General features: G+C 45.9%; 1 protein-coding gene across 2 annotated transcripts in view; it reads left to right on the top strand.

The window, feature by feature from the left end:
- Positions 1-22,191, top strand: part of SMCO4 (single-pass membrane protein with coiled-coil domains 4) — a 51,537-nt gene that overhangs the window by 25,411 nt on the left and 3,935 nt on the right. The gene's annotated exons all lie outside the window — the stretch shown is intronic.

Here is a 22,191-nt window from a genome sequence, read left to right on the forward strand (position 1 = left end):
CAGTATACACTGGGCAGCTGAAATCGCCACAGGAGCCTGGGATAAGCCTGTCCTCCTTTAACTCCAGAACAGTGCCCATGATTAATATTTATACGGAATGCTTTCATGTTTCCACAGCAAAATTGTCTTTCTATCAAAGGAAGTGGTGACTTTTCCCTGTTGAATCTGGGTGGGGGGGGTGTTGGGGGGAACAGGGGGGTGGAGAAGGGATGAGATCCTTTTATAAACACACACATACCAGGCTTTTCTCTAATTTGGTGTTTCATTTTGTGAAATTGCCTATGCGGAGAAAAATAAAGCATTTACATGTATATGAACCAACGTTCACCAGCTCTTGGAAGGATGCCAGCACTCCCCGGGCCCCAAGAATGCTCTACGCTGAATGAGTAATAATCTACTGTTGTCAGTCCTGATTTATGGAGGGCTAGGCGAGAGCAAGTGTTTGCCGTCTCAAGTCGTCCCGCGCTCGGCGCGTCATCTCTGCAGTGCTGGCTTTCAAAAGTACGAACTGGAAAAGACCCGGATATGCTTTTGTGGAGCCAAGAGGTAGTTACGGGGAACTGATTTCACATGTGCATGTAGCGCAACAAGGTGTAGCTGTGCATGCAAATTGCCGCTTGCTTGGAAGAGCCTTGCGCCTTTTATTTGTGTTATTTCGCGTGCTTTGTAGGTATGGATGTTTTTTTGAGCAGGGGAGAGCGGCAGCTGTCAGGCTCGTGGGATCTTACCTGAGCCAGCTGTGGAAAAGACATGCTCTCAGCATCAAAGAACCCGGAGCCCAGGAATTTCTTTTGAGGACCAGAACTGAACTTCGCAATCCTTTCTACACAAAAACTTCCTCGCCAGAGCTTTCTCCATCTCGGCTGAATAATTGGAGGAAGTGCTATTGTTCTCGTTGCGAAGCAGTTTGGAATCAGGTCCTTGCCAGCCTACTTCAAATCGCCCAGAGTTCCTAACCTACCTTCTGTTTTAAAATGTGTTCTGAAAGCCGTGAGTCATAGCCTGTGATAGTCGTGATATTCAAAATCTGCCTGTAGTAGCTATTTTCACATATTCGGGATATCACTTGTGGATATTTATTGAGTAATAAGCTGACAGGTGTCATGACTCGCCCTTAGAAATAAGTTCTGTTGGAATTTTAATTGTTTCCTTTGTTTATAATATCTCCTTTTTTTTGTTCAGCCCCCAAAAGTCCCTCTGTTGTCTTTCAATTATAAACAAAGATAAACACACACACACACACACACTCTCACACACACACACGGCATTATGATAGAGCCATTTAATACACACTCAGAAGGAGAACAGAAATTTGATTCAGATCAAATGCCTGGCAGAATAGTAAAAGGTAAAGGTCAAGGGACCCCGACCATTAGGTCCAGTCGTGGCCGACTCTGGGGTTGCGGCGCTCATCTCGCTTTACTGGCTGAGGGAGCCGGCGTACAGCTTCCGGGTCATGTGGCCAGCATGACTAAGCCGCTTCTGGCGAACCAGAGCAGCGCACAGAAACGCTGTTTACCTTCCCACCGGAGTGGTACCTATTTATCTACTTGCACTTTGACATGCTTTCGAACTGCTAGGTTGGCAGGAGCAGGGACCGAGCAACAGGAGCTCACTCCATCGTGGGGATTCGAACTGCCGACCTTCTGATCGGCAAGCCCTAGGCTCTGTGGTTTAACCCACAGCGCCACCCGTGTCCCGGCAGAATAGTAAACCTGCCCAAAAACCATCAAGGCTGAAGCTAGCTGGATCTTGCGAGGAAGGAAGTTGAACCATCTTGGGTCTCACAACAGAACAGGCCCTGTTCTGAGTCCCAGCCCACTGTGCCTCTGAAGGCAACAATAAAAGTCTCAAATGCAGAATGCAGTGGGTTGTTGTTTAGTTGTTTAGTCGTGTCTAACTCTTTATGACCCTATGGACCAGAGCACGCCAGGCACTCCTGTCTTCCACTGCCACTTCCAGTTTGGTCAATCTCATGCTGGTCGCTTCGAGAACACTGTCCAACCATCTCGTCCTCTGTCGTCCCCTTTTCCTTGTGCCCTCCATCTTTCCCAACATCAGGGTCTTTTCCAGGGAGTCTTCTCTTCTCATGAGGTAGGCAAAGTATTGGAGCCTCAGCTTCAGGATCTGTCCTTCCAGTGAGCACTCAGGGCTGATTTCCTTCAGAATGGAGAGGTTTGATCTTCTTGCAGTCCATGGGACTCTCAAGAGTCTCCTCCAGCACCATAATTCAAAAGCATCAATTCTTCGGCGATCAGCCTTCTTTATGGTCCAGCTCTCACTTCCATACATCCCTACTGGGAAAACTGCAGTGAGTAGGAAAGCTCATATGAAGGAGAAGTGGTCCTTTAGATATCCTGGTGCCAAGCCGTTTAGGGATTTGTGGATAGTAACCAGTTCTTGGAAATGAACTGAAAGCCAGTGGTGTGTTGAACAAAACTGGATCAATACACCTCAGCCAGTGCTGTTTTTCAAGAAAAAACAGGTGCAGGAACCCACTGTGAAGTTGTTGCAGTAAGCCGGTGGCCGATTTGGGGCAGACCTTGAACAGATGCCGGTTTGACAACAGCCATGTTCACCGCCTAGCAGGTTTGGAAGTCGCCCCTGGTTCTTGTGAAGGCCAAATCAATGCATCCCCGACTCTCTCATTCTCTTAGATTGGGCGGATGGCATGGGCAGCTCAGAATGGCCATTGCGCCAGTGCGCACACATGCAACAGCAGAGGCTTGGCTAGAAAGCTTCAGGCCCACCGCCGCTACACAGGAGACGGGTGGAAGAAAAGGAAATATGAATTGGCCCCGTCCTGTAGCTTGGAAAGGAGCAGCCAGGAGCGAAGTGGAGTCCTTGATCTTGAAAAAGTGTAGACTCACACACGCTGCCCGTTTTGACTGGAGTGTTCGTTTTGGGCTTCTCAGAAGTACGTAAAGGCAAGAAGCGGATGGGGGAAGCACCTGCTTGCAATGGCACCCACCAGTGAGGTGCCGCGACTGCGTTCTGGTGCGCTCTGGCTGAAAAAAAACACTGGCTGCAGCGCCTGAACATAGCCCTGCGACTGAGCGCATGCTATAGTAATCTAATCTGGGTGTGACCTGGAAATGATGAAAGTCTTAAGTGTTAGCTGCGGGATAATTTTGATCAGGTGAAATATTGGCACACTGACTTTTGCTTGCTTTTCCACTTCAGTAGAGGAACCAGCTCTAGTCAACTAAATAACAGTAACAACAACAACAATAATAATTTATACCCTGAACATCTGGCTGGGCTTCCCCGGCCACTCTGGGCGGCTTCCAACAAAATATTAAAATACAGTAATGCATCAAACATTAATAGCTTCCCTAAACAGGGTTGCCTTCAGATGTCTTCTAAAAGTCTGGTAGTTCTTCTTCTTTTTGACATCTGGTGGGAGGGTGTTCCCCAGGGCGGGTGCCACTACCGAGAAGGCCCTCTGCCTGGTTCCCTGTAGCTTGGCTTCTCGCAGTGAGGGAATCACCAGAAGGCCCTGGGCGCTGGACCTCAATGTCCGGGCAGAACGAAGGGGGTGGAGACGCTCCTTCAGATATACTGGACCGAGGCCGTGTCCAGCGTGTTGTTGGAGAGTGATCACAAATGATGGGTGGAATGTTGTTGTTGTTGTTGTTACACTCCCCACCCTTTCCAAATACATTTGCTGTGCAAGAACCTATTGATTTGGATTTTTTAATTTTATTTTTTTAGAAGGCATATTGGTACTCCCACCTGGGTGACGATTGCAGCCATTTCAGATAACTGCACTATCTAAAAGCAGCTTACTTTTTAGCACGTTGCCACAGAGAGCCAGATCAGAAACGTGCGTGTGTGATGCGGAAGATCTATTGCATTTTAAAAAAGGAGGAGAAAGGCAGCCTCATTTCCATACATGAAGCCAATTGGATGGAGCTGTTCTGATGCCTCTTCCCTATCAAGCACAGGATTCCACCTGGAAATTCCAATCCTGGCAACAGATTCCCTCAGCAACCAACTATCCATAGCTCAGTCTTTTTTGCACCAGAGAACCGCATCCGTTAAGAGTCTCTTCATTCAAATTCAGGATAAATCAGTCGCGCAGGCCTCATGTTCGCTGTAGGTCAGTCTATATATCTGCCTTTAAATATATCATTGTATTTGGCAGGGTTTGAAGTGTTCCCTGTGCCAGGTAGCTCCAGCCCTTGACACAAGCACCCGAGGAACTAAAAATATTATTTCCCTTCACCTCGATATATAACCAGTTTGCAAGGCAAGGTTGAGGGAGAGTTCTATATCTGGCGCAGCGGTTGAAGCCGCAAAGCTTTTGGAAGACACACTAGCCCAAGGAAGATGTTTCCTGTCAGCCTTGGCTTAGCCTTTGAAGTGCTGGGGATTTATAGCTCTTAATAAATGCGCCCTTGTTTTTCCTTATAACGAGGATTGTGCCGGAATAGAAACAAGAAAAGTCGCCGCAGGCCGTGAAGTGATTCAAGTGTGATGCTGTGAGAAAGCAGAGCAGAAATCCTTAGGTCAACTGTGGGAAACTTTGTCCCTCTGGATATTGCTGAACTACAACTTCCATCATGCCTGGCAAGCATAGCCAATGGCCAGGGATGATGGGAATTGTAGTTCAGCAACAAAGGTCCCCCGTGCCTGCCTTAAAGGTTAAGAGGCCTGGAGAATGTATTGTTGCATTCCAGGAATGATGTGGAACCAACGATGTGCTCCTCTGAAGTTGCATTAGTGCAGGGTTTGCCAAACTTGTGTTTCCAGCTGCTTTTGGACTACAAGTCCCATCATCCCTAGCTAGCAGGACCAGGGATGATGGGAATTGTAGTCCAAAAACACTTTTAATGGCCTTAACATACACATGCAAGATATGCCTTAGGTTTGGAGTAGCCGACAGGGTTCCTTCCAGAGGCTCCGAGCTAGAACTCCCACCACCCTCTACCAGTGGGAGTTGTAGTCCGAAACGCCTGGCGCACAGCCAGGTTGGCAAAAGCTGTCTCAATATCTGTGAGCCGAGGAGCCGTTGCTGCACAGCCAGTGGGAGGTAATTTTCTTTCATTGGTACAGCGACAGGGCGGACGGAAGAATGAGCTGCGGGATTTTGTTCCAAGCCTCCTGTCGTTATTATTAAAGGGCAATTATGTCTCTGCCTTACCTGTCTATACCAGGCAGAGTCCTGCTGCTTGCTTATTTTTTCTTCTTCTGAGAAAAAGGAATGAACTTCAGCAAAGGGGATTCGGTTTCAGTTTTTGGGGTGTTTTTTATTTTGTTCTATGCTGTCTTTATGTGTAGGATTAAGAGAGACTGGCAGGGATTTGATTGGCCACCTCCCCCTTTTTTTCTCTCCCAGTGGCCCCCCCCATCTGTTCTGGGCTGGAGGATCCCCCAAACCTCTGGAGCAGATTTGTGGGGCAGGGGGCAAGGGGAGAAGAGAGTAAGAAAGAAAATCTTGTTGCACAGGTGGAGGTCTGTATACCTGTTGACATGGTTGGAAACACTCCAGCCAGTTTTAAAGCATTGGCATGTCTCCAGTGCTGTATGTGTGGAGTTTCACTTGCATGGCGGGGCTCCCTCTCCTCCCCCTGCAGGCCCCCAAAATCTACTTTGCAGGGTCCCCATACCCTCTGGAGCAGATTTTGAGGGGTTTGCAGGGGGGGGGGCTGCAAGGGAGAGAAGGGGGCAGTTCTGATGCTCAAGCGGAACGACAGCACTGGGTACCACCCACTGATGCTCATATAATAAGTAAAGGTAAAGAGACCCCTGACCATTAGGTCCAGTCGTGGCCGACTCTGGGGTTGCGGCGCTCATCTCGCTTTATTGGCCGAGGGAGCCGGCGTACAGCTTCTGGGTCATGTGGCCAGCATGACTAAGCCGCTTCTGGCGAACCAGAGCAGTGCACGGAAATGCCGTTTACCTTCCCACCGGAGCGGTACCTATTTATCTACTTGCACTTTGATGTGCTTTCGAACTGCTAGGTTGGCAGGAGCCAGGGACCAAGCAATGGGAGCTCACCCCGTTGCGGGGATTTGAACCGCCGACCTTTGGATCGGCAAGCCCTAGGCTCTGTGGTTTAACCCACAGCGCCACTCACGTCCCTCGCTCATATAATAATAGTGACAATAACAGTAGTATTTATACCCCACCCATCTGGCTGGGTTTCCCCAGCCACTCTGGGTGGCTTCGAGCCCGTATAATAAAATGTCAAACCCAGAGACCCAGCTCTCTTTCCCGGGTCAGTGATGCTTAGAGCCAAGCTACACATGATGTATCTGAAGCAGGCATAGGCAAACTCTAGCCCTCCAGATGTTTGGGACTACAATTCCCATCATCCCCTAGCTAACAGGACCAGTGGTCAGGGATGATGGGAATTGTGGTCCCAAACATCTGGAGGGCCGGGGTTTGCCAATGCCTCATCTAAAGCTGGGCTTCCCAAACTTTTATCTCCAGCTGCTTTTGGACTACAAGTCCCATCATCCCTAGCTAGCAAGGCCAGGGATGATTGGACTTGTAGTCCAAAAACAGCTGGAGACCCAAGTTTGGGAAATCCTGATCTAAGGTAATAATAATAATAATAATAATAATAATAATAATAATAATAATAATAATTTATTATTATTATTATTATTATTATTATTATTATTATTATTATTATTATTATTATTTATACCCCGCCCTCCCCAGCCAAGGCTGGGCTCAGGGCAGCTAACAAGCAATAATAAAAGCAATAATAAAAACAAGTTGAATGAATACAACTTAAAAACAAGATTAAAATACAACATTAAAATATTGAAACATTAAAATATTAAAATGCAGCCTCATCACAGGAGGAGAAAGAAAAAAGAAAGAGGGGGAGGGAATCAAATTGGCTCCAAGCCAAAGGCCAGGCAGAACAACTCTGTCTTACATGCCCTGCGGAAAGAAATCAGATCCTGCAGGGCCCTGGTCTCATGACGCAGAGCGTTCCACCAGGCCGGAGCCAGTGTTGAAAAGGCCCTGGCTCTGGGTGAAGCTAATCTAACTTCCTTAGGGCCTGGGACCACTAGGGTGTTGCTATTTATGGACCTTGAGGCTCTCCGTGGGGCATACCGGGAGAGGCGGTCCTGTAGGTACGAGGGTCCTAGGCCGTGTGATATATATGCAACCTAAGGTGTGATATATATGTAACCTGCTCTGTCTGTCTGTCTAATAATGTGTGGAACTGGTAATTAACAGAATCCAACAGGTGTGGAAGGGTAAATTTAAGCCCCTGGCCTCCACACCTGCTCTGATCCCATTTATTATCAGCATCCTTACCAGCCGATACAATAATAGGCATGTATAAAAACGAAACAAAAAACACCTATTTGCAGCCTTTGAAGTTGCATTACTTTCCTGCTGATAAATTGGCTGCTTAATTTGCCTTAAACCAAAGAAACACTTTTATTAGGTCCTTTCCACACAGGCTCGGGGCAGGGGAGAAAGATGAGCTTCACCTCTTCCTCCTTAATAAAGCTAAACCCCAACATCTCCCCTGCCAATCTGACAAGCTGGAAGAGACTAATCAAACAAGCTTTCCTTCCAGTCGGGAAGCTCCCTGCAGGCAGCTGCCTAGGCATCGCTTGGTAATTAGGGCTGAATTCCTCCGTCTGCTCACAGAGGAAACTCCTATCCAGGTGAATCTAACCGTTCTTCTTGTTCAGTTCTGCTCTCGCCAGCCTGTTATGTGTGGAGCAGGAATCAGGTGGCCTGCATTTCTGCGCCAGTCTCCAAAAGTCCTTATCCATAGATGGTGCTGAGCTGTCCTTGGCGTGAGTGCATGGTAAATAAAACTTGAATTAATAAGGATGAGATTCTCCTCCATCGTGTACAGTGTTCGATATTAGACAGGCGTGTTTTGCAACCGGCGCAGGACCAGTTGCGACTGTGGAGATCTCTGGATGTTATGTATTTCCACCTGGCTGGTTCCCCCAGCTTTCTTAAACAGGTAAGCAGAAGAGCTTATTCCTTGCATTTACCGTATTTTTTGCTCTATAAGACTCACTTTTCCCCTCCTAAAAAGTAAGGGGAAATGTGTGTGCGTCTTATGGAGCGAATGCAGGCTGCACAGCTTTCGCAGAAGCCAGAACAGCAAGAGGGATCCCTGCTTTCGCTGCACAGGGATCCCTCTTGTTGTTCTGGCTTCAGAATATTTTTTCTTCTTGTTTTCCTCCTCCAAAAACTAGGTGCGTCTTGTGGTCTGGTGCGTCTTATAGAGCAAAAAATACGGCATCTCCCACCTTTTTCTCCAGGGAATCCATGGTTCAACCCCCCCCCCCCCCGTTAATCCTTACAACAGCCCTGTGAGGTACGTTAAGAGCAGGCATAGGCAACCTCGGCCCTCCAGATGTTTTGGGACTACAACTCCCATGATCCCTAGCTAACAGGACCAGTGGTCAGGGATGATGGGAATTGTAGTCTCAAAACATCTGGAGGGCCGAGGTTGCCTATGCCTGGTTAGGAGGCTGCGACTGGCTCCAAGGTCCTGACTGAGTGGGGATTCGAACCCTGATCTCCCAGGTCTATACTATAAATTAAGTAGGCAAATAAATACGGGGAAAGCAAAATGTCATAGAGAAGGAGCCGAAATATTTTCCTTGAAGCTTGGAATTGGTTTTATTCTGGATCGTTTTATTTGATGTTTGAATGTGTTGTAGACCACCTTGAAACTTTTTCTTTAAAATACAAAGAGGCATAGAAATGAAACGAATAATAAAAATAGAATTAATAAACCTCACTGATTTAATTATTTTTATTTTAAAAAGGTGCGTAGACATTCTGTTTTGGCGACTGCAACCTAGGTTTAAGGTGCCATTTGGTGACTAACTTATATATCTGAGTTTCTAACACTGCGCAGTGTACCCTTTTCCCTTGGCATGTCAGCAGAGAGAGTGATTTCAGAAACCAATATCATCAAGGAGGTTGGGAACATCTTCCCCATAAGGCAGATGTTTTGGACAATTTGAGTTGCCAGTTAGGTACCAGGCTAAGTTCAAGGTGCTGGTTTTGGTACACAATTTGGGACTAGGATACCTAAAAGGTTGTCTCACCCCTTTTATACCTAATCGGTCATTGTGCTCTTGTTGTTGTTTAGTTGTTTAGTTGTGTCTGACTCTTCGTGACCCCATGGACCAGAGCACGCCAGGCACTCCTGTCTTCCACTGCCTCCCGCAGTTTGGTCAAACTCATGCTAGTAGCTTCGAGAACACTGTCCAACCATCTCGTCCTCTGTCGTCCCCTTCTCCTTGTGCCCTCCATCTTTCCCAACATCAGGGTCTTTTCCAGGGAGTCTTCTCTTCTCATGGGATGGCCAAGGTATTGGAGCCTCAGCTTCAGGATCTGTCCTTCTAGTGAGCACTCAGGGCTGATTTCCTTCAGAATGGAGAGGTTTGATCTTCTTGCAGTCCATGGGACTCTCAAGAGTCTCCTCCAGCACCATAATTCAAAAGCATTAATTCTTCGGCAATCAGCCTTCTTTATGGTCCAGCTCTCACTTCCATACATCACTACTGGGGAAACCATGGCTTTAACTATACGGACCTTTGTTGGCAAGGTGATGTCTCTGCTTTTTAACAGGTGCCCTTATACCCGGAGTTGGGCCTCTAGCATTGTGGTACCCACCTACCCTTTGCAATTCCCTCTCCTTGAAAATCAGGCAGACATAGTCTTGGTTGTGTTTTCACCGTTGACTGCAGAGCTCTCTCTTCCAGCCAGCTTTTATGAGTTGACCTCTTTCCCAGACCGCAACTGTATTGGAATTGCTTTGAAGAGGTTTTTACAGTTGTTTTATCACTTGTTGCCTGCTACCCTGGGCTCCTTTGGGAGGGAGGTCGGCACATAATGCAGTAAATACACGACTCAATTCCCCATCATTCATGACCTGGCTGGGGCTGGCGGGTGGTGGACTCAAACGTCATCCAGAGAGCAACAGGTTAGTTCCTTTTGGCTGTAAGGAAAGGCTTCTCTAGTGCATTTTTCATGGGGAAGCCTTCAAGCTTGCAAACTCTGTGCCCTGCAGTTGGCAGTGGTGCAATCCAGGAGCGGTTTCACCAACCTGTGCAGTTGGTTTGGATAAAATAATTAGCTTGGGGCAGTCACGCAACCCACCCCACAAAAAATAGATGGTCATCTTAAGTTGGTTCTCTGAGTCCAACTCTTTTCATGCTGCCTGGATTAAATTGGCAGTGGGCAGTTTCTTAAAATGTGCATCTGTTGACCGGAATTTATGTAGAATAGGATTTTGGGAGTTTGGGGTGGTGTGCAGCAAGAGAAAGGCAGGGCAGGGGAGAAGGTGGACAGCCCAAGAGCTCTTTTGCTGGCTCTCTTGGCCTAAAGTCCTGGGGCTTGTTTTCGTACTGCTTTTCTTCCATGCCAGAATCCCCTTTGGTTTTGTGGTTTTAGAATTAACAACCCGTTTCTGCTGTGGGCCTGGTCCTGCCAAGTCCAGAGCCTGAAAGGGAATAGCTGTGCCAGGATTTTAATGACCAACTGAGATCAGAATCAAAAACGCCGATGGTTCTTTATCTGTGCTTTCCCCCCTTTTTGCAAAACCATGAAGGCAAACGAGGCCAACAAATTCCTTGCACAGATGCTGCATTGCATAGGATGAAAGAACTGGTATAGCTGTGAAAGAGTGTGTGTGCATTTTTGCAGATATGTGGAAACAGACGGGCATTATTGTCTAGGCTGTTTGTTCCCTTATCTCCAATGCCCATTTCCATCAAGTGTGTTATCCAGATCTCCAGCTATGTGCTACAGTTTGCATGCATGCCTTGCCCGCTTCTATAAATGCTGTTGGGACAACAGTTGTCTTTGTTTGGGTGAGGCGGAAGCTGCTGGGCCAGCAGCTTGCTCACGAGTAGCCCAACCAATAATCAGCTCAGCTCAGCTGGTCTGCAGGTGGACAAGGATGGAGCGGATGAGAGGCTGCAGGCTTTCAGATTCCTCCTTGTGGCTTATAAAACCTCAGAGGGAATCAGGAACATAGGGAGCTGCCCTATAGGGAGGGAGTCAGACCACTGGTACATTGTGTAGTATCTACGGGACCACCTCTCCTGGTATGCCCCGTGGAGGACCTTAAGGTCCAGAAATGACAACATTTTGGAGGTCCCAAGTTGCAAGGTGGTTAGATTGGTCTCAACTAGGGCCAGGGTCTTTTCAGTACTGGCCCCGACTTGGTGGAATGCTCTGTCACAAGAGACTAGGGCCCTGCGGGACTTGACATCTTTCCGCAGGGCCTGCAAGACAGAGCTGTTCCGCCTGACCTTTGGTTTGGACTCAGTCTGACCCTTATGTTTCCCTCCCCTTATGGTTTTGATCTATGGGCTACCTTTAAAATGAGGCTGCATTTTAAATTGCATTTTAACCTGTATTTTAAACTGAGGTCCCGTCCCCCCCATTAAGTTTTTACTGTAATTTTACTGGTGTTAGCTGCCCTGAGTCTGGCTGTGGCTGGGGGGGGGGTGTAAATAAAATGTATTATTATTTATTAGTAGTAGTAGCTCAGTTGGTAGAGCATGGGACTCTTAATATCGGGGTTGTCGGTTTGAGCCCCACGTTGGGCAAAAGATTCCTGACCCCTGAGTCCTGCCTACCATATATTGGTCAAGTGCAGATGATTGTGTAATTATTTGGCAGGTCACACTATTCTCATTTTATGCAGACAAATACTTTTAAATGATGGCATGTCTCTTCCACCACCCCTTTTTTTCTGTCAGTAAGGGGTTTAAGTGTCTTTTGTTAAGTGCAGTGGTTTGGTGGTATTTTGGTGGTTGATCATCGTCCCCCCCTTATTTTTGAGACACTGAGTGAATTTGAGCAAATAACTGCACTATCGAGACAAATTGCTCTGTTTTCAAAAAAATCCTTCACAGTTGTTGTAGATTTTAAACTGGGAAGCACTGAACAAACACGCGATCCCCAGTTGTGTTTGCATCGTGTAGTGGGTGTCAATGTGATGCCTTGCGATTTAGACTTAATCATCACAGGTCGATCGCAAAGTGCAAATGGTTTTCCTTTCCTTTGCAGCCCCCCCCCTTAAAGCACACCTCCCCCCCCCGCCTTAAATGCATAGGGTTTTGTGGGGTATATAGGAAAGGAAAATGTTTAAAAGCCAAGCTAAACCTGCCCTCAACGGTATCTGCACCCCCCCTGCCTGCTGTCCATGAAGCCGTGCGGTTTTAATTTGGCGCAAAATTGCACCGAAGCCTAAAAAAGTATAGATTGTCAGGCTTCCGCATTCTAACGACTTCCGAGCATCACATTTAGGAATTTCCAGTAGAAGTGGCTCAGTCTCCAAGGGAACAAACAATATCCATTCTCATTTAGACGTCCCTCGTGGCTTCTCTGCACCTGTTTTTCTACATAGAAGTGGCATTTGTGTAGAAACTGCGCACATCATTAGCGCATGACTTACGCATCATTCCCCCTTTAGAAGAGCAGAGTGGCTTGTTGCGAAGTAACATGCTTTTAGGATCGTTGCCCTGTTTTTTGAACAGGTGTCTTGCGTGTGAATGTGCAGAGTGGGAGAACTGGGATGGGGAAAGATAGGCCAAAGAGGGGTTTTTTGAACACATAGGGGGATGTTTTTTGAAAAAAATGCCCCCCCCCATTTATTAAAGGGTCCCCCAAAACCCACAGGGGTCGAGGACTGTGCAGGTCGTGACTGTAGAGATCTATGCGTGCACCAGGTGTGCTGGGATTTGGGTGGAACGGTGAGCAATTGCTTGCATCCTAGCCTGGGTCCAGAACAGAGGGAAGGCATGTTATTATTTTTCTGTATAGGCCCATCGGTCTGCCGGTTCCTGCCCCAAGGAGCTTACAATTTAAAAGTCGTCGTATGGCAACAACAGTAGTGGTAGACTCCCCTCCCTTGCAGGATTTTAAGCAGAGGTTGGATGATGCACCTGTCCTGTACGGTTTCTGCATTGGACTTGGGTAAAGATTTGATGGTGAATGTGTTTCACACACTTAGGCTTGTGCAAGGTTATTTCAGTGCGTTCATCAGAATGCATAGGAACACCAGGAAGCTGCACTATACGGAGGCAATCTAGCTAAATATTGTTTGCACTGACTGGTAGCAGCAGTCCTGAAATTCCAGACAAAGGTGTCTTTTCCAACCATACCTGGGGACACCAGGGATTGGAACCTGCATATTTTGCGAGTAAGCCATGTCATAATTTTTCGCACAAGTGCTGTATCACAGAGACGATATCCGTGTTGAATTACAGTAAGGCATCCCTAAGATTTGGGGGGGGGGGTTAATTAAAAAAACAAACTGCAATATGACAACAGTGCTTTGAACCAATGCACACACTATGCGTTTCAAATAAAACATATTTGCAGAGTGCATTGCATTGCAGAGCAGAAAAGGAATGATGTTGAAAGAAAGCTTCGCAGAAGTAGCTTGACGCTCCACAAATAAATTCCCAGTTGGAACGGAGAGTTCCTTTTTTCTCTGAAAGGTATCACAGAGCTGCAAGCTCGCAAGGTAAATCTATTTCACAAATTCAACGGTGCAGCTCAATTTTAGCCATCTCCTTAGATCTTTTAAGGAGTCTGAAAGGTCTTTTTAATGTTCTACTTGCCAATTCTAGTCTGGCAGTCTCCAAGCCCATGCCAATGTCGTCTTTCCGACAAGCGTTTCAGATCTCGTAGCAGCATCACCACGGAATTCAGAATGAGCCACGAGGGCTATGCTCCCCCTCAGCTGTTGAAGTCAGTACAGTGGTACCTTGGGTTACAGACGCTTCAGGTTACAGACTCCGCTAACCCAGAAATAGTACCTCGGGTTAAGAGCTTTGCTTCAGGATGAGAACAGAAATTGTGCTCTGGTGGTGTGGCGGCAGCAGCAGCGGGAGGCCCCATTAGCTAAAGTGGTGCTTCATGTTAAGAACAGTTTCAGGTTAAGAACGGACCTCCGGAACGAATTAAGTCCTTAACCTGAGGTACCACTGTATGCATCTGAATGCCAGTGGCTTGGAACTGCAAATTTTAGCTGAGATCCCTTCATTGCACGGGGTTGGGCTGGATGACCCTTGGAGTTCCTTTCAACTCTACAATTCTATGGTTTTATGAAAGTCCTGGTTTTGGGCTTCCCAGTGGCATCTTTCTGGCCACTGTGAGCGCAGGATCCTGGACCAGATAGGCCACTGGGCTGATCCACCAGTCTCTTCTTGGTTCACAGCTTGGGGAGGTGGGGGCTCCTTGATCCAATTTGGTGACTAGAGGCCCAAATGACCTCTGTGTCAAGAAGTGCCTTCTCCCAACTTCCGCCGGCCTGCCAGCTGCAACCATTCCTTGTCCAGGCTTGCCTGATCTTCGTGGTCCATGCATTGGTTGCTTCAAGACTTGATTACTGTAACACACACTGTGTAGGGCTGCCCTTGGAAGCTGTAACTGATGAACAGCTTACTGGCGACACGTCACTCCGTTGCTGAGAGACCTGTGCCGGCCCCCAATAGGCTTCTGGACCAGGTTCCATTTCCTTGTGTATAATTCACAAATCTCAAGGTCGTGGGTTCAAGCCCCACACCGAGGCAAAAGGTTTCTGCATTGAACCCCGTGGTTCCTTCCAATTCTATAACTAATTCTGCAACGTGGACCCAAAGTATCTCAAGAGTTACCTGATTCTTTAGGGCTCCACCTCAGTCGCTGAGATCTTCTGATGGGGCACTTTTGGTGATCCTGTTTTTGTGGCAGGTGGAACTCCTTGCCAGTGGAAGTATGGCCAGAGTTAATCCCTGCCTTCTTTTATATATCTTTTGAAAACTGTATTATTTAGACAGGGCTTTGAAGCATGACCCCCCCCCTTTGAACCAACTAACGTTTATTGATGTTTTTATTTATGTTACTGAAATGTTATGCTTTATGTTACAGGCTGCCTTGTTATATTTTTTATGAAACTGCTGTAGACATATTTGAATAGTTAGAAGGTTCCCTGTTATTTCTATAATATTCTTCTCCTCAACTCCCCAAATATGGGATTTTTTTTAAAAAAAATGTGACCACAAGCAGTTACCGTATTCTGCATTCCTCAAGGCACACTTCTTACATTATTGATCTGCCCTGATTTTGCAGGCGTTAAATAACGTCTAGCCCCAAATTTTATGGAAATTTCCTTTTTATAATTGTGGCAGTTGGGGATTGCAAATTCATCCCCTATAAATCCCTACTTGGAGACTTATTTTGATGCCCTGCCTGTGAGCCCATAAATCTCTGTGTTTGATTAGCGGATTATTGTCTGTTCTTTGGATTTGTAAACGATATACGTTGCTCAAGAGGCCTTCGGACCCTCGATAATACATGCAAAGGTTTTATCAGATAATGCCGGCTTTCTGGCAAGTTCCGTTTGTCTGCAAGCTTCTTTTTTTAAAAAAAAGGAAGAGAGCCTAATTTGCAGGAGTTGATAAAGGGTGGCCTTGAGATTAATCGTGAGACATACATAGTTATAAGTTATTAAATTATTCCTTAGAAAGAAATCACAGCATGCCTTCAATACATGCATCCAGTCAACCAGTGAGAATTCAATGGGGGTTAGAAATGTAGGTCAGGGTGGAGAAATTTGGTTCTGTTTCATGTGGCTGACCATACCTGAAGCATTCAGAAGCCCTTTCCCACATTTCACAGGCAGTTTCAGATTTATTAGCCAATAACCACATTTCAGATTTATAAGGGAATAACCAAATGGCACTTTAAACCTAGGTTACCGTCGCTACAGCGGAATGCCTAGGTGTTCTAATAAATGAAATTTATCACAGTGTTGTTATTGTTCAGTTCATTTCTATACCGCTTTATATTTTAAAGAACATAATATCAAAGTGGTTTGCAATGCATTAAAACAGAGCTTTCCCAACCTTGTGTTGCTAGTAGGGGCTAGTTTAATCTCCGTTTTGCTGGTAAAACTGAAATTACCGCACCACGAAATGATGCGTGTCTACAAAGTGCGTCACCGACATGAAAAGTTTGGAGAGCTTTGCTTTAAAACATCAAATAAAACAGTCCAGAATAAAACAAAGTCAGACTTCAAGGAAAATATTTCAGATCCTTCTCTGAGGGACGTTTTGCTTTCCCCATATTTGTTTTATCTGTAGCTGCCCCAGAGCAGAAGTACTCTAGGCTAGGGAACCCGGGTGCTGTAATGGTTAGAGTATCAGACCAGGACCTGGGTTCAAATCCCCACTCAGTCAGGAAGCTCCCTGGGTGACCTTGGAGCCAGTCGTAGCTTGTTAACCTCACAGGGCCGTTGTAGGGATTAACTGAGGAGGGGGTGAACCATGGACTCCTTGGAGAAAAAGCTGGGAGATAAATGCCATGAAAATAAGCTCTTCTGCTTACCTCAGGCACCCCCAAACTCGGCCCTCCAGATGTTTTGGGAATACAACTCCCATCATCCCTAGCTAACCGGACCAGTGGTCACGGGTGATGGGAATTGTAGTCCCAAAATAGCTGGAGGGCCACATTTGGGGGATGGCTGGCTTACCTGCTTAAGAAAGCTGGAGCGGCCAGCCAGGTGGAGATGTCAGTCGCCTACTTGGCATTCAGAGATCTCCACATGGTCGCAATTGGACACCCTGCCAGATGCAAAACGCGCCTGGCACCTGGCTAATTTCTAACACTGTTCTGTTGGATCCATGTAGAGAGTAGGGTGGGGATAGGAGCAGTCCTGTGCTTTTTTTCCTGACAAATTTTGCTTACCATAAACCTAACTCTGCTTGTTCAAACTGGGAAGGAAAGAGCGGGAAAGTTCTATTGCTTTTCACTTTTCATAATACAGTGGTACCTCGGGTTACAGACGCTTCAGGTTACAGACTCCGCTAACCCAGAAATAATACCTCGGGTTAAGAACTTTACTTCAGGATGAGAACAGAAATCGTGCTCCAGCAGCGTGGCAGCAGGAGGAGGCCCCATTAGCTAAAGTGGTACCTCAGGTTAAGAACAGTTTCAGGTTAAGAACGGACCTCCAGAACGAATTAAGTTCTTAATCCGAGGTACCACTGTACTAGGTTCTGTCATACGTCCAGAATTTCCTGGATAGAGCTGGGATCCATCTGTCAAAAATGGCGTCCGGGCGGAATTTTGCCATACTCAACAGAAAAAAGGTTTTCTTAGAGTGGCTCCTTCCCTGTGCCATTCTCAAACTGTTCCCTGTAAACAGACAGTTTCAACAGCAGAGAGGAACCACATACGCCATGGAGTATTTCCTTGGAGGAAAAAGATTCCTGGGTTGCAGGGGGTGGGGTTGGACTAGATGACCCCTGTGGACTTTTAAAAGAGTATTGGGAAATAATGTATAATGAATTGGAAAAAAATGTTTAAATGTACTTTTCCAACCCCAACCCCCCCCCCAAAAACCCCCAGAGTCCTTTTCGTTGGGGATAATTCAGATAGAAATTCCCAGGTGTCAAAAAAGGCTATTTATGAATGCCACCACTGCAGCCCGTGTTTTGTTAGCCCAAAAATGGAAAAGGAGCGAGGTCCCAACTAAAAAAGAATGGCGACTCATGGATATTACAAGCTACCGTATTTTTTGCTCCATAAGACACACTTTTTTCTCCTAAAAAGTATGGGGAAATGTGTGTGCGTCTTGTGGAGCGAATGGTGCTGCGCAGAGATGGAGAGATTTCCCCCCCCCCTTGTTTTCCTCCTCTAAAAACTAGGTGCATCTTATGGGTGGGTGTGTCTTATAGAGCAAAAAATACGGTAACTGCTTCGCAGCCTCTTTCTCCCCCACCTGTAATATGCAGACCACTATAATAGCGGCTTACCTGGCATACCTTACAGGGGCGTTGTAAGGGTAATTGAGATAATATATGTGAAAGTACTTTGAGCAGCCAGAAAGCTGTAATGTGAATGCTAAGTAGGGTTACTGCATATGTGATGGCCGCAGGCAGTGATCAGGGCAAAAAAATATATTCTTCCTTCATCCCCTGCTATAGAAGAGATGTCACCTACAAGGCAGTCCCGAGACACTTGGAATTATTAAAACCTCATTGAAATAGCTTTTTCCTCCCTTTTTCTTTCTTTCTTTTTTTTTACTTCCTGTCATTCTGGCAGAATGTGGAGATTATTTTCATTTCTTCCAAATGCAATCGGAAAGCCCGGAAACTTTCCGAACCGCACTTAACTGTAAAAAGCGATGTTTTTGTTAATGGCAGGTCAATTTTGATTTAGGCCTGTAATTTGGCGGGGGCGGTGGGGGGGGGATACCTATCTCCCGTCTGAAGGATGGCAATTTCATGTGCTCTCCTAATACTCTTAGAATTGCCGTGCATATAACTAAAAGCTTTTTACCCTTGAAAATAACGGAACCGGGGAGGGTGGAGGGGACGAACAGATCATAATACTTCAGTGGTATGTAATGGGCTGCCGGAAATTTCTGTGATATGCTAGAAAATTTATCTTCTTGCACTAGAGGAAAGTTTCTGCTCTGTGTTGCAGTGCAGACAGAATACTAACAGCCACTCAGCCATTTTTAGGAATTGGGGAGTGTGTTATGGGGTCCTCCGCTCCCTCCTACTTCCTTTGTGGTTCCCTCACTGCAAGAAGCGAAGTGACAGGGAATCAGGGAGAGGGCCTTCTCGGTGGTGGCACCCTCCCTGTGAAACCCCCTCCCACCAGATGTCAAGGAGATAAACAATTATAGGACTTTCCGTAGACATCTGTATCATGTGTCAACTTTTTTTAAAAAAATTTGCATTTTATTTATTTGTTAACATTCTTAGATTACATCGGTAAACGTTGTTATATTACATTACAGGACTTACTATAATATAATTTCCAACATGTATACAAAAATTATATACAAATTTTATATACCTAGAAAGAAAATGAAACAAAAAAAAGAACAAAGAGGAAAAACAAAAACAACCCCCCCAAATCATATACACACTAGACTTCCTGTCTTTCCTGTTGTATATTCCTTTTTTACAAGTGAATGTACTCTTATTATTGTATATTTCTTTACATATTATCTAATTCATTCCTGTATCAACATGTGCTCTTAGTCTTATTTCTCAACTCAGTGTCACTCCAACGTCAGTCAAATGCTAGCATAGATAGCAAACCTTTCCTGTATTTTTGAACATACGTTCTATATCTATCCCATTTTTCCATAAATTTTTGTTTTGAGTTGCCTCTCAGGGTATTTCTTAACTGCGCCATTTCAGCAAATTCTTGTAGTCCGAGTCATGTGTCAACTTTTAATGGTTGTTGTTTTACTGTGGTTTTATAATTTGTTGGTAGCAGCTCACAGTGGCTGGGGCAACCCGGTCAGATGGGCAGCATATAAAGCATAAAATTATTATTCTTACAAATTCCCTTTGTTAAGTGTGGTGCATTATTATTACACCTGAACCAAATGTGAAAGGGCACAACATAAATGGCTTTTGAGAATAGGTTTTCCTACCCCCACCTCTTGTAGGTATAATTCTTCAGTACATTATTTTTAAATGATGCTTCAGATATATTTTTTAAATCCAAACCCTACTGACCTTGATAAACAAGAATGTTTAAGTTTTTTTTTTTTAAAGAAAGAAAGAAAAAGTTCAGTAGCTTTCAATGCAGTGTCTTGAAAATTACAAGTATCTGGTCTTTTAAAAATGCTTAGTGGAACTACTCAAGGACAGTTCTTTATTTTCCTGGTCATGTATTTCCTTTCAGCATTTGCTTGTAGACTGAGCCAGCTTTGGGGATAAAATGGAGCCGCTGGCATCAAAAGTTCCTTTCTGGGTTGTGAGCACTTAATAAAGCGAAGGAACGTCTAGCTTAGAAGTAGGCTTCATCACCACCAACCTTATAAGAGACAAGACACACCAAAAAAGCTGCCATTCTGACAATTCCAGGGCTTATTGGCACTTTGCAATACGTTCAAAAGTGGTGAATTTCATCCATTGTGGGACTTAAAAGGTAAAGGGACCCCTGACCATTAGGTCCAGGACTCTGGGGTTGCGGCGCTCATCTAGTTTTATTGGCCAAGGGAGCCGGTGTACAGCTTCGGTCATGTGGCCAGCATGACTAAGCCGCTTCTGGTAAACCAGTGCAGCACACGGAAATGCCATTTACCTTCCCACCAGAGCGGTACCTATTTATCTACTTGCACTTTGACATGCTTTCAAACTGCTAGGTTGGCAGGAGCAGGGACCAAGCAACGGGAGCTCACCCTGTCGCGGGGATTCGAACCACGACCTTCTGATCGGCAAGTCCTAGGTTCTGTGGTTTAACCCACAGCGCCACCCGCATCCCTATTGTGTGGGGCTTATAACCCTCTTTCTAAAGCCTTCCAAGTTGGTGACCACCACTAGGTCTTATGATGGCAAATTCTATGCATGGTCTTGGGTGCTCCAGTAGTTCTGGAGGGAAAGACCTCAAGTTATGGACCTCAAGTTAGAGAGACATTGGTGTACTGTAGACAGTACTGAGCTGCATAAGGCAGGTTTCCCCCCAGTGTACATAGGAAGGTCCATAGCTTAGTGCTAGAACATCTGGCTTGCATGTAGAAGACCCCAGGTTCAGTCTTTGATATCTCCAAAGTAGGAATAGGAAATGTTCCCAGTCTGAGACTCTAAGCTTGATGGAGCAATCTAAGTTGTCGTCTTCTGTTCCTATGTTTTGACTGCTTCATTTTCTTCTCCAATCTGATTTCCACTATGTGTGTTGGAATCATAGAGTCTTAGAGTTGGAAGGGACCCCAGGGTCATCTAGTCCAACCCCCAGCAGTTCAGGAATCTCAGCTCAAGCATGCATGGTGGGTGGCCATCCAACCTCAGCTTAGAAACCTCCAAAGAAGGAGAATCCACAACCTCACGAGGGAGTCCGTTCCACTGCAAAACAGCTCTTACTGTCAAAAGTTGTTCCGAATGTTTAGTTGGAATCTCCTTTCTTGCAACTTGAAGCCATTGGTTCGAGTCCTACCCTCCAGAACAGGAGAAAACACGCATGCTCCCTCCTCCATTTGACAGCCCTTAAGATATTTGAAGAAGGCTATCTCCTCTCAGTCGCCTCTTTTCCAATCTAAACATACGCAGCTCCTTGAAGCGTTTCTCATAAGGACTGGTTTTCAGATCCTTGACCCTCCTCTAAACACATTCCAGCTTGTGAATATCCTTCTTAAATTATGGTGCCCAGAACTGGACACAGTATTCCAAGTGTGGTCTGACCAAGGCAGAATAGAGTGGTACTATTACTTCCCTTGATCTGGACACTAGATGCAGCCTAGAATAACATTAGCTTTTTTTTTGCTGCTGCATCACACTGTGGACTCACATTAAGCTTGTGTTGTGTTTCCATACATTGCAAAATAAGTATAGCAACACCGCAGCTGACTGGGAACAACCATATTGCAAGTCTTGGTGCACATGTGTGCAAACTCCACAGAAACTGGCTTCGCTCTACTTACGAAGCAGATCCTTTCACGGTCTCTTTTCCTCACGCAGATCCCTCCTTTCCATCCCTTGGTTTGCTTTCTGCTGTCTAGATAACAGCCATGCGCCAACTGAGATTTGTTTTTTGTTTTAAAGAAGCTTTCTCTAAAACAATGATTTTTTGAAAAGAAAAGTAATTCAGCCATATTCTCTCACCTGGTGTAGATTTCTGCGCAACCATCAGGCATCCGCTGGTGGTAAGAGTGACACTGTCTCCCATAATATGCTGCCAGGGGTGGGGAAAAGATAGAGGAATTTTGACAGTACGCACAGTTCCCTCCAAAACCCTTGGTTGAACTGAGGACAAACCCCTTCTCCATTCCAAGACTGAGAGGAAGGGAGAATGCATACCTGTTTGATACAGGAACGAGCATAGACACCTGTACGTGCTGCGCTGTAAACATTCCAAGTTTGGTATGGCAAGAGGCTCTGAAGGGATCGGCTCCCTGGTGGTGGTGGACCTTACACAGACAACTGGGAAACACTTGCCTGCGAGCGCCCCAGTTGGAGAACAGCCTTTACCAAAGCTGTCATGGGCTTTGAAGGTGCTTGAACTCAAGATGAAAGGGAGAATGGTGCGAAGAGGAAGGCACGCTTGGCAAACCCTCACCGTGATCAGCTCTTGCCTGGAAACCTATGTCCCCACTGTGGAAAGACGTGTGGATCCAGAATTGGCCTCCATAGTCACTTATGGACACACTGTTAAGACTTTGTTCATGGAAGACAATCTTACTCGGCTACGAGTGATAGAAGAAGAAGAAGAAGA

This window comes from Podarcis liolepis (assembly GCF_965112155.1).
Source record: "Podarcis liolepis genome assembly, chromosome: 4".
Lineage (NCBI taxonomy): Eukaryota > Metazoa > Chordata > Lepidosauria > Squamata > Lacertidae > Podarcis > Podarcis liolepis.